Below are 13,466 nucleotides of genomic sequence, written 5' to 3' on the forward strand. Positions count from 1 at the left end.
TCATGAAAGTAGCTATTGAATGTCCTCTGTAACCACAAAGTTGACATATAACTGCTGTATCACGAGCATTTGATGCTTTATAGTTGTTGGAAGAAGAGGTATCTTGTTGGTTACTGTTGTTGGAGTTGCTATTGCTATGGACGAGATTAAGGTAGATATTGCTCACTACAAGAAAAGTAGCCTTTAGCCACGGTTTTTCCAGCAGTGAACAAAAAAAGCGGTTGCTAAAACTCATATATAGCAATCGAATATTTTGTGTGTCTATATGCTCCATTCTCATATGTAATTTAGCCACGGTTTCATAGCCCATGGCTTTAACATAATTTACCGAGACGGTTTTACAATTAACTGATGCACTAAATACTTTATTCTTCTTAGCAATATGAAACCGTGGCTAGAAGAAATTGCCCGCACGTTTCTTCTCTACTCTCATTTCACTATTTTCCTCTTCCACTCTCCGTCTTTCTCTCTTTTTCCTCTTCCATTCTCTATCTAGCTCTCTTCTCTATTTCTCCTTGGTATTTTGTTTGTCCTCCGTAGGTTGGTCCGTGTTCAAGGATTCATAGGATAAGGTTTATTTTCTTCTACACATTTGGGAGGAATTGATTCGGCTTGGAGCTCTAAAATCTATAATGGCAAGAATAGGTTGACATAAGCCATTGATCTATCTCTCTTCAAATCAGAAGCTACGGTTAGTCTTTTATATTCATCCAGCACAAGCTTCGCCTGCAACTCACAAGGTTTGCTTCATTTATCTTCCTTTTTTCTTCTCTGTTTTATTCTTCTTTCTTTTTTTTTTTTCATTAGTTTCTTCATCTAATCAATTCATGAATAATCTAATGTGAGTGGATTTGTCTTAATGTCATATTCCTATTTGGTTTTTTTGATGATCACGAATGAATGATGTGAGAGTAGTTATATATTTTTTTTCATGTTGGTAAGTATATTTAATTACTTTGATCAGAATTGAAAGAGAAAATATATTAGAGTCCAAAGCATCAGATGACCAGTCATCGAGTCATTAACTCAGCCTGTGTGGTCGTCTTGACTGTATCAGTTAAAAAAAAAAAATCTTTGCCTGTTGGACAATTATTTGTGTAATGGATATTCATTCGTAGGGCTTCACTATTTATTTTATTTTTTGTTTTGTGGAAGCATAATAGAAATCAACCAATAACAGAATTTGATTTCAAGTTTTCTGGTCCCTTAGAAAGAAAAATCAACCTAAGAAAAATGGCCAGGCTCACCCGTGGAAGGAGCTAAAGAAATGCTCCCAGGACCTGAAGACTGAATTTCTTGATTTTTGCTATTAAACTCCTATAACATCTTTAGGAAGTTGGTTAAACCCTTCAAAAGATGGAAAACCTAAAGCAAGCAAAAGCATTTGATCTATTACATCAATTCCCATAGTATAAGGACTGTTGTTCCCATCACCACCATCTACAGTCAGAAACATTAGGGCTTGTGACACTATAGTCCCTGTAGGCTTCACCACAGGATGATCATAATCAGTTTCAATTGGAAATAGGCTTAATCATGCTAAAATCAACAATTTAAAAGAAAAAAAATGTTTGGAGAGTGACGCCCCTTCCCTTTCCCAAAAAACACAGATTGATTCTATAATTTCGAGTTTGGAAAGCAATTGACTATAGCTTTAATCTTTTGCAAACAAAACACTAAAAATAACAAAGTCAAATAGAAACCAAAATTCATTTATTCCAAATGCACTTAAAACATAAGTAGGATATTGTCTCAAATGACATATATTATACCATGATGAAGTTTGTAAAAGAATATACCCCCACAAAAGGCAAAGCATCATTTTCAAAGAAGACACCAAAGTATCCAAACTCAGATAGAAGTGTTTGGATATTCATGATTGTATCCCTATCTTCATCATCCTAAACCCAAAGAGGTCCAACCTGATCACTTGCCACTCCTGCAGTGGCAGAGTTGTTAACTTCATCATCTAATCATTTCTAAAACATGCCTGGCCACCTAAGTGAAATGGGGCTGATAAGGGAACACCAATTTTGTAGCTCAGAACTTGAGCATGGCAGAAGGTTAGTTATGGGCTGTTTGGATGGGTTACCTGTACTTTGTGGTCAGATGATGCAGAAGTACCAAGATCTCCAACTTGTCTAACTCATTCCCAAGGAAAGAGTGTGCCCCATTTCCAAATGGCATGAATGGGTTGGGTTTTGGAGCAACTCAGAGAGAAAGAGAGAGAAAATTGACCTTAGTTTTGAGTCCTTTGGAACAAAACACTAAATATGAAAGTAAAAAAGTAATAGTAATAATAATAAATATTTATTTTTACCTCAAATCTTGCGGGATCAAATTTCTCAGGAATTGGAAATTCGTCTAGGCTGTGATGAATTCTCATGAAAAGTGGTAAAACTTTCCACCCTTTTGGTACAAGGTATGCTTAAAGGAGGTAAAAAAAAGACAAAGCAGTTCAGTGTGATAAAACTTCCCACACTCTCTACAATTCTCACCTTGTCATTCTGTTGCCTTCAAGTATCAATTCTGTGTATTTTTTTAAAAACTCCAGCCACATAGGAGTCATTTAATCTGTCCTCTCCTCTAAATTAAATGTTTCATAGGGCTGCTACTTTGTTAATATAATAGTTGTAGGCCAGGGAGTAGGCATACACATTACCTTTGACCCTTTTAAGTTGTAGTCTATGATAGGATTTGATACTTATGTAATGTTAGACAATGTATGCTCTTAGCTCCAATCTGATTGATGTACTGAAACATTTATTGTAAATGAATAAAAGTACATAATTGTTTCATGTTATAATTGGTGTGTTTCTGTGCAATTACCTTTAAACTGGACACTTATGAGACTTGTGTTAGTTTAGAATGTTTTCAGTCGTTGGATAGACTTGGGGAAGTTTATCTTGCCAAGGCTAACACTGATGTGCTACCAAGAAGATTAGGGCAGCCTGTCTCAGCTGCCAGGGTTGGACCCGAAGCACATGTAGTGTATGTTTGTTTGAAACACTGAACCCATACCAACTTCCGGTTATGCCCTAGACTTTGGAGACTAGTGGGCAAAACTGAAAAGTTACACATAACCCCTAGATTCGATTATGGTACTGCACTGGGTGTTGGATTGGGCTGTCTTTGATATGCCAATCAGTGAGATCCTTTAGAGGTCAAAACCTGGGTATGTTGGGGCAGTCTGAGAATTCACTCGAGTGGGTGATCATAGTGACAGGATTAGCCCCTTTGTCAGACAAAGTGAATGATTGGGAATGCACTCTCTTTGATGGAAACCAAAACTATCAGCAATCGATTTCAACCGTGTTTGAGATTAGTTTTGCAAAATATATTTATATGATAATATATATATATATATATATATATATATATATATATATATTATGTTTTAAGAAAAAGGTTTGCAAAATGTTTTAATTCCTAGAACCCATCCGAGCAGAGAGTGTGACACTACACCTTGCAGCCAAGGGAGAGGCCCTTCCCTGTCGGACAATGTTTGATCATTAAGGGCTAAGAGGTTAAGTGTAAGAGACCATTTAGGGTTATTTACCTGATAAGCTATATCTTACATAAGTCCCTTAATAGGATGGATGGACTCAAGGATCATTTAATGTAAATGTTGGGCTCATTAAGAGCCTATACTGACGGACTTAGGGGTTCACTGTGCTTGACAGTTAATTCGGTCAGGCCTTTTCACAGAGGCTGGTCTGAACCCATATGGGCTTATCTAGGGTCATTGTTGGGGTCCCACACCATACAGAGTGAACCAAATGGGCCAACAACTACTTAGGGACGTGAGCCACTTGCTTAATGGGCCTAAAGCCCATGATTAATTAGATTAATCAAGTGGTCACATGACAGATTAAGTAGTCACATGACTTGGGCAAATATGGGTTTGGATAATGGTATGGAGCACCCATTAGGATAAGAGGATAAGTTTTATCCACTTAGAGAGTCCAAATCCAAATAAAGATTTTGGATTATGAGCCTCCTAATCAGATTAGGAGTGGTGCTCCTTAAGGTTTATAAATAGGGAGGAGGCAAACTGCTCCAGTTATCACACTGCTCTCAATTCTCTCTCTCTGTTCTTGCCGCCCCATAAACCCTAATTCGACCTCCACTTCTTAGACTGATTTTGATCAGTTCCCTCTCTGATTTTTGCAATAAAAATATAGAAAAAATTCATGCTCGCCTCCCTTGACTGATTTTGGTCACAATTTTGCTAAAAATTGTGTTGCTGAATCGGCTTCAATTCAAGCTATGCCAAATTGTGTTGCTGAATCGGCTTCAATTCAAGCTATGCCATCTTCAGTGGAAGCTAGTTTTGGTACTCTCTTTGGGTGTGAACTACCACTTTGGGAGCTACATTTATGCAATCCATATTAGGTATATTTCTCCATACCTTTTGGTTTCAGATCTAGTTTAGTTTCAGTGCAAGAATGATCATAGAAAAATGCAGTTTTTCTAAAACTGGGAATACGACTCCTAGAAGGGTAAAAGAAAATTTTTGAAATTTCGCCCAGCCATCTAGCATGGTTCGGCCATCCATATGATGGATTTCACCTTCTTTCATGTAAGTATCAACACTTTTAAATCCCAAAGCACAGAGCCTCAAAAGTGGGTTTTGTGCTTTTTTGGCTTTAAAGCACAATTCTTCAAACTTTTTCAAGCATAACTATATTCATCAGATTTATGTCAAACCTAGATTGTCTTGAATGCTTTGGTATTTAAAGATATTAAGATAACTACTCCTAGGTTCCTTTAAATGACTTCATTTCTGATATTACCATTTTTATCCTACCCTTAATATTATTTACTTATATTGATTGTTGTGAATTTATAGGATTAATTATATTCATAAGGCGTTCTGCATAGGCTTTGTGACATCTAGGTAGCTTTGGAAAAGGATGTAAGTAACAACTTCATTTTTAATCTATTTATTCCTTTGGCTATCTTTTCTAATGTTGGAATGCCATGGAATGTGTGCTATGGATATTCTTTATTTGATATTGGAGTGATATGGATATGCTAACTGACATGGTGAGGATTTTTAAGAGATTACATGAATCCACCACATAGATGCGTGTGTGTGTGTGTGTTTTCTTTCTAATTCTAATGTTTATATGCTTTATATGGTCATGAAGAATATGCTAATCCATGTGTCAAGTAGTTTTAGGGAATTGCAAATTTCTTAGGTGAGTTTTATAACGATATCCTAGAATTTTTTGCAAAATAAAATTGGGATTGCACCATGGTTAGTTTTCAGTTTCTTATTTAGATTCACTCCAGGAATTTTCCACAACTTTCCCTTTCTCAGTAATATTCTGATAAACCAGATGCAGCCTTGAAAATACATAATTGGAGGTACAATTTTAGGCCACCCAATATGGAGAATCCATATACTGAAGTGAATAGGATTGAAAGAGGGTGAATAATACGCTCCATTTATGTGGAGTGAGAGAGAGAGAGCAGGTTGAGAATGCATTAGTAATACACAGTGTATCTCTATTTCCATTTGAAGTAGAAGAATCATCCTGAACAACAATTTAATCAAGGATGTTAAATGAAAAATAGGTGAAGGAGAAACCTGAAAATTCAATTCTAGCAGATCACTAAGAGTTATATTTGGTGCACATGCAGGGGCAATGTTCTAATTGATGACCCCCAATTGGTTGCTGAATTTGATGTTAACCTAGTTAACCTTGATGACATGGATGAAGATGATACTATAAATGATGATGAGGATGAAGAATATAATGACTTTGATGATGATAGTGACTATGCTGATTAGACTATTTTTTTTTGTTCCACTCATATTTTTTTGTTATTAATAAAAAAATTCAACTTTGAAACAAGTAATAGAATGTATTTTTTGGTTATTGATTAGACTATTTTTGTGTTGCAGCCTGTGAAAATACAAGAAGTAAGCAAAAGTCAGAACTGATCTCAGTGGATCTTTATCTTTTAATGAATGGATATTTTTTTGATGAACAAGTTTAAGCGCACATAAAAATGTATATATATTTGCACCACATTGTTTTCCTAGTGACTAGTTGACAAGCAAACAAGCAAGAGGGCTTGAGTGCAACCAGAGCTATATCTTTGCCTACTATAGACCAACTAAGTTTCTCTATATCAAACCCAAACTAACAATTGAAAATAGACCAACTAAGCCTGGATTATTAAACCAATCTATTTGGGTCAGCCTTGTTCCTGACAAGTAATTAAGAATGCTAGTTGGTTCAGTATGCCAAAACGATTTTCTTAACTTAAAAATTCATTCCTGTGCACATTTGAACAAGTTAGTTGGTATGGCTCTTGGTACCCTAGTTCTTCCAGTTTGGAACTGGCTAAATTATTCATGAATTTCATTGAAAATTTAACAGTTTTGCTAATGAAATATGGGGACCTGAACCAAGGAGACCCGTCTTGAATATCCAATTGGAGATTGAAAATCGGCGATTAAAAGATAAAATCAATGACTTAGAGGGAAAAATGAAGGATATGGCTACAAATTTTTCTGAATTAAGGAATCTTGTGCTAGGTAGATAAGTAAGTATTGTTTCTTACAATGCCTGAATAATTATACATGTACCAATTGCATTGACTATAGATGATAATGATACTTGTTTATTGTAATTTAGGCCCAAAATGCTGAAAATGTTCCTTTGGATTTTTCACACCAAATGCACTCCTCTGCTAGTAGCTATAATGTAGTGGTAACTCTACATGAGGTAAATGTATGGTTATAAAATACTAATTTATTATAAGTAAACAATATTTAATATCTATGTTGTTAACTATTAGCTGAGAGCATTCCTTCACGTGTGGGAAACAATCAATCCATTCAACATGCAAATGAAATATGGATGAGGAAAGCGTTAGCAATATCCGAATAAGTTCAGCATGTCATGTTGCACAGATCAGCTAACCAATATCTTTAATTTGGCTACAGGGTTGTGCTTGACTTTCATTTTAAAAAGAGATTTAACCATCTCCTAGAGTTTTATTATTGGTTTACTGGTTTGTGGTGAGTTACTAGGTGATTATTGGAAAAAATATAATTTATTGTTCTTAAAATATTTCAGAATTCACCTTAAAAAAATAAGATGGATTCTAGGAACCTACAATGCAATACAGACACACAAGTATTGCCTCTGTCTTCTTAATCTACAAATTGATTTAAACTCTGTTGTGCAGGCAAGATTTTCAATATCCTATTGATGGTTTAGGCATGATTCAGAGTAGGCTCATGAACTCAAGAAATATCACATTTAATCTTGTTTTTATAGTTATTAAGAGCAGAATCAGGTTTCAATAGAAAAAAAAAAAAATAGTCAGAGTTATGAGGTTTTTGTCAATATGAGTGAGTTTATTGGTGGAAATCAGAGTTATAAGGGTGCTTTAGCTATGGCAAGAGCTTCTTTGAAGTTTTAGTCAATGAAGAAAGTTGTCTCCAGCAGCAAATTTATCAATGCATGGTTTTCTTCCGATGGCATCTAAACTGGTTTTCTGGACCAGCTTCATTCCTATGTTCCATAAGTTTCTTCTACATATCTCAGGTATTGTTGTTGGGTCCAAATAGGTCTTGCCACCGGGTTTTAGTTTTCAGTTTTAACTGCTAACATGGTACTGTTAGATTCTAAAATAGTGAACTTCAAGATACAAAACTTAATCGGGAATAAATACAACAATGATCCCTACAATTATTAGATGAATGATCAACAGGTGATCTAATGTTTCAGAAAATAATTAGATGAGTGATCAACGATGATCCCTACTTTTCCCACTCATGTAGCCCTTATACAGAGTAGAATTCAATCAAGGGATCTAGTGTTTTAGAAAATAATTTTGATGTTTGTATTATGGCTGGCAGTGCCTTTAAATCTTGGACATAGATAGAAGTTCTAGCTTTATATTTGGATATTTCAAAATAAGTTGCCTACCATTTAGTTGTTGGATATTCAATAAGCCTAGCTATCAACATCTTTCTAATTATGCTTGTATTGATCGAATGAATCTTTTTTTACAGAGTCATGGGTAACTATTTTTTTCAGATACTATTAGTCATTTTCATCTCAGCTGGTTAGATTGGATGCTTTGAATCCATGGTGGTCCTTGAGTACATATTTATGCTTAATTTCCAAATAAAGGATGTTAGAAATGTTTTTGAAGAAAGCACTTTAGTTAAGATCGATTGTACAGGAATGCATGCAAATGATTAACTCTATTTTACATGTTTAGATATATTCTCTTAGAATAATTTTATTTGTATTTTGTTATTTACATGTCGAGGAAAGTAACATATGGTAAATATCAATAAATATATTTTCTCATCAAAAGGAAAACATATTTTGTTTTCATAAGCACTTCATTTGCACCTACTTTCCATTAAAAATGAAGAATAAAACTTAAAATGGCACTAATTCATTAGGGTGTCCTATTTTTTATATCAGGTATTTTACCTGTTGACTGGATGCTACTTTGCTTTGTCTCTGCTGTTAATTTCAGATCTGTATAAGTCATTGAGTTTCTTCTTTCTACCGGTTGTTGATTGTACCTGTGTTAAACCAACCAGAAATTTCATCTTTTTCATCCATTTCTTGAAATGCTCCACTGTTGATTCAACGGATATAATTGATACAAGAGCTCTTTTTCTTCTTTAATTCTTCTCAAAGTTATCTAGTTTTCCTTATATTTCTGGTTGCTTTCTGTTTATACTCCATAGTTTGAACCATTGTTGGTAAACCTGTTTGTGCTTTTCAGCCTGCTAGAATTCTGTCTATAGAACACATAAGCGGGAGCCCAGCTGTAAGATTGATTCCTCACCTCTATTTCCTTTTCTTTTTTATCTGTGAAAGACAAGCTATTTAGATGATTTTTTTTTTCTAAATTCTGAGCTGAATTTTGAATTAGTCTAGTTGAGAAATTTTGGTCCATCATGCCTACCAATGACTGCTGCACCCTATAACAGATCAAATAGCAGTCCAGCTTTATTACAGTTGGTCCACAATGATTGGTAAAAGTTTAGGCAGTCAATGAGCTTGGATTATGGGCTTCACAAGACAGCTGTTCAATTCCTTGACTTAGAAGCCCTCTTGAAAACAGCTGACGTGGCCGAATTTAATGACTTATTGTTTTGTCTTTTAGTGAATAAGCTTTTAAGGAGATTGTTAACTCCTGGAAACTAAAGTTGGGTTGATTGCATATTCTATTATTTAATTATTTTATCCACTAAATGATAAAGTAATAAGTCGGAACTCAAAAGTACAAAGTAATAATTCATTCTATTCAGCCATTTTAGCCATTGTCCAACAGACTCCTCAAACCCATTTGATCCATGGGAATCACTTGTCACAAATCACAAAGAAAATATCTGAATCATTCCCAAAGAATGCATGCTAAAGCCAAGCTCTGTACTTTCTAATGTTCAACATAGCATCCAAATAAGCCAAATGACTACCCTGTCAAAATCTAGTAGGTCTATTATCTCCAAAGGATACATTTATTTGGATATGGAAGGGGGCCTGAGCACAAAAGCAAAATTTCACTGAGATTTAAGAGAGAGGTTTGCTGTGATCTTGAAAGGAGAATTTGACCCATTCAGCTTGGCCAACTTGGGGCTGTTAAAAAGAACATAAAGAGAAGCTAGATTGGTGTAATGTAGGGGCTGGTGTTAAAAAGATGCCTATGTTGCATCCAATTTCTTAACAGAATTGGTTGTAGGTGAGTTTAAATAGATCATATTCAATTTATTTATTTTTTAATTCAAAAAAAGCACAAAATTGTAAAGGGGTTGAAAAGCAATATGAGAAATATGATGGGGACAACTACATTATACATATATAGACAAGAGCCCTTCCAGTTGAACTCATTGGGGTTGTGCAACCCAATAGATTAGAGACTTAGAGGTAGTCATTCTTTCTCCAACTAGTTGGACATGATTTATTAGGATTGGTGTAGTATTCTTAGCCCTGTTGAAACTTGTGAAAGTGGAAAGATAACCAATTGGACATATTTGGGTAAGAAAGATAACCAATTGGACCACCTCATTCGCATCCTTACTCCAGAACATGTATTCTCTGTTTGTTAAAATTCTTCAACCAAATTTACTATTGGGCTGAAGCCCTTGGTTATGAACAATGATGAAACCCCTATTCTGAAAGTGGAAACCCAACTATGAATTATTAGTTAGAGGCTCATGGAGAGTTTGTCTCTTTCCTCATATGTGAATGAAAATGAATTCAGATAATCCAACAATAAAGGAACAAAAAGCAATATGAGATGAGCGTAGGCAACTAGCTCATCTAGCCCCCTCAGCTTAGGAAAAGTGATCTTTTGCAACTTATGAAGGGAGGTTTGAAGAGTTAGATGGAGATTGAAAAGGACTTAAGTGAAGTGATAAGAAATGACTTAAGCACCATATAATTTAATGATGGATATGACACTAAATAGAACTAAACAGAATGTCAAAATATGATTCATGTGGCCAACCCCTATAATTTATACTAAGGGGGTGTTTTTTTTTCGGATTTTGAGAGGGGGAAAATTGGTCAATGGGATTTTGATTCCCATTGATCTCAGGTATTCTTTCTATCCAAACATTAAATATAGGAATTTGTTTAACTAGTAATTACTAGAATGGTAATCAATTGAAAACTTTCGGTGACGAAGAAACAAGAAACATATCAAAGCAGAACCACTCCAATACTGGACACCAATAGGCTCTCAAAGAAATGAAATTTAGTGGGTGTTCTTTTGTCTCTTTTGTTTGATCTGATACCTCAAGTTCTCCCACTTTTTAATCAAATATTTTGCCAACCAAAAGGAAAAAAATCAGAATAAATAATATAGTTCTATAGCAAAAGATCAAATTTAACAAAAGCAAATACAAAGTTGAATTGCCTATCGTGGTCCTAAATGCAAAGCCACTTCTAGTGTGAAGAATTTAACATTAATCGTCACCGTAGGCTTAGATTGAATATAGAAATAGAGAGAGAGAGAGAGAGAGAGAGAGAGAGAGAGAGAGAGGGTGGGAAGAAGAAACAGGAAGAGGAAGAAGCATAGAGGAAAAGTGGAAAACCTACCCAACCCGCATCACTTATGTAGCAACAGTCGCATGGTCTTTAGCGGCTGTTTTAATTGACTGCCAATAAAGATCAATGTTTCTAGTGGTGGTCGCCAAATAGCCGATACAAAAACTGCTGCTAGAAATATTTTTTTGTAGTGTATTCTTAGTATGATATAATAAATGATATTTCTCTTAAAATATACTTGTTAGTGAAGATCCTAAAATAGTGGTGGGTGATGAAGCACTTGGTCATGGATGGTGCGAGATATCCTTAAAATCAGTAATGATTAATGACTTAATTTTGTTAAGAAAATGTGGTAATATGGTAACTCTTGGAGATGCACTTGGATCTCACATCGCATGGGTTAAATCAATGGTAAGTGTATAGTGTATATAAAACTCTTACATTATTTAATTTATATAGTTAATTATTGACATCAATCCTTATGTATTCATTTTCGTTAAATTTGGCGAACCAAAGTTTATGATCCAAAGAATGTCTTGAGTATGATGCACATGCATATAAACAATTATTTAGATGCGATTTGGATAATTTTATTAATTTTCTTTTTTGGTGATGAAAAAAAATTATTAAATGTGTATATTGAATAAAGACTACTATGGATATTTTGTATAAATGTGTATAGGTTTCATTTGTACGAACCCCTTTTATCATACTGGAGGTGAAATTATTATTATTATTTTTTTGTAATGGCATTAATTCAAAATTCAGATGAGAAATAAACTTTCAGCATTGATAAAAGTTCCATACATCAGTAGTTTTAGGAATGATTATATTTTGTAACGATTATTCTACAACAATAGTTTTTGACACTAACCATTGCTATAAGAATTTTATAACAACCGTTATTCTAAAAAATCGTGGCAATGCAAATGAATTGTTAATACTTTAAGCGACGATTTTATCTAAAACCGTTGCTATTTCTACTTATTCATCAATACTACATATTTAATAGCCACGACTAAAATCGTTGCTATAACAATTTGTAGCAATGATACAAAATAAATCCGTTGCAATAAAATTTTTAATTAGCAACGGTTAAAACTGTGGCTATACGTATATTTGTAGCCACGGTATGCAATATCCGTGACTATAACTTTTAGTCATGCCAATATCCGCCGTTGAAAAAAAACTGTGGTTGCTATAGCCATTTGATATCTTATTGCAACGGTTTTGTCTGTTGCTAAAGCCAATTTTTCCTGTAATGACTGTTGTTGATGATGCTTATCAGAGGACAGAGAAGATTTTTTCTTACGAGTAAAAACATTAGCAGATACAGTCAATAAATAAAGAATGCCATTCTAGTGATTTCTCATAGGTCAATAGAAGGCTCTCGACATTAATTAGTTAATGGCATCTCATCCAAATGAATAGTCTCAGAAATCATGAATGTGTCATACTCGATCAGAGGGTAGACCTCCTAAAGGATAATGGATTTGATTTGAATTTAAATGTGATAATTACAGGCTACAAGAACATCAGCCAGACCCTTAGCCTTTTGAATAATCAGACTTGTGCTGAAGAGAATAAGCTATATATTGAGACGATCCCAGACAAGTTTGGAATTGGTATAACCCACTACTTGTGCCAGAACCGATTCAGGGAGAATGGATAAAATCAAACTGAGTATCAGACTATCAGTTGGTCCCGCTGTTGCCATTAGCTAGGATTAGGGGATCCACCTTCAAGATTCTTGGATGGACAACGAAAGGATCCATTCAATATAGCCAATAAGTTTGTGACCTTGAAGGCTGGTGTTACTTGAGCAGCCCAGAGAAGATAGTTACTATATATAATCAAGTTGAGTTGTCTCTCTGTTTTTAGTAGGAAGGATAGAATTACAACAGCTGTACGTAGAAGATACCAAGTATCTTCAAGATATTACCAGATCATGCATGGCATGGGTCGGGTTTTTGATCCAAACCCATACCGAACCTGACCCCTTGACATTCACCAGTAACATGAGAAAAGCTTGAATACAAGGTGGATATGGTGTTAATATATATGGACAGGCCTAGGAACATGAACACATGGATAATACAGAGGGTTGTCTTCTCAACATACTGGATGGTCCACATAAGTAATATCATCTCTTCGTATGGTAGAAACAGCCAACAGGTGCCATCATCTATAATCCTTCAGCCCAATTATCTTGAATTCAGCCCAAACTCAACTTTGAGCTTAGATCTTGGGCTTGATCCAGCTGACTCTTCTAACGATTAATTTGCCAGGCCAACTGAAACTCAGGCTGGGTCAATCGGCCATGGGCCAGACCAAATCTCACCTAGAAAGATTTTGGTTGAAGCACTTCATTCATTCTGCAAATACAATATGTTGTCTCAGATTCTAAAATGAAACTAGATG

At 34.9% G+C, this 13,466-nt stretch overlaps 1 long non-coding RNA gene across 1 annotated transcript; it reads left to right on the forward strand.

Annotated features, from left to right (window-relative positions):
- The first annotated feature begins 390 nt into the window (after positions 1–390).
- Positions 391–9,276, forward strand: LOC148846313 (uncharacterized). Its single transcript, XR_016101791.1, has 4 exons — positions 391–740; positions 4,853–4,918; positions 8,776–8,820; positions 8,984–9,276. It is a non-coding gene; the product is annotated as an uncharacterized LOC148846313 (long non-coding RNA).
- Positions 9,277–13,466: the final 4,190 nt, after the last annotated feature.

Source organism: Nelumbo lutea, chromosome 7 (assembly GCF_056320005.1).
Source record: "Nelumbo lutea isolate HS-2025 chromosome 7, American lotus-T2T, whole genome shotgun sequence".
NCBI classification, from domain to species: Eukaryota; Viridiplantae; Streptophyta; class Magnoliopsida; order Proteales; family Nelumbonaceae; genus Nelumbo; species Nelumbo lutea.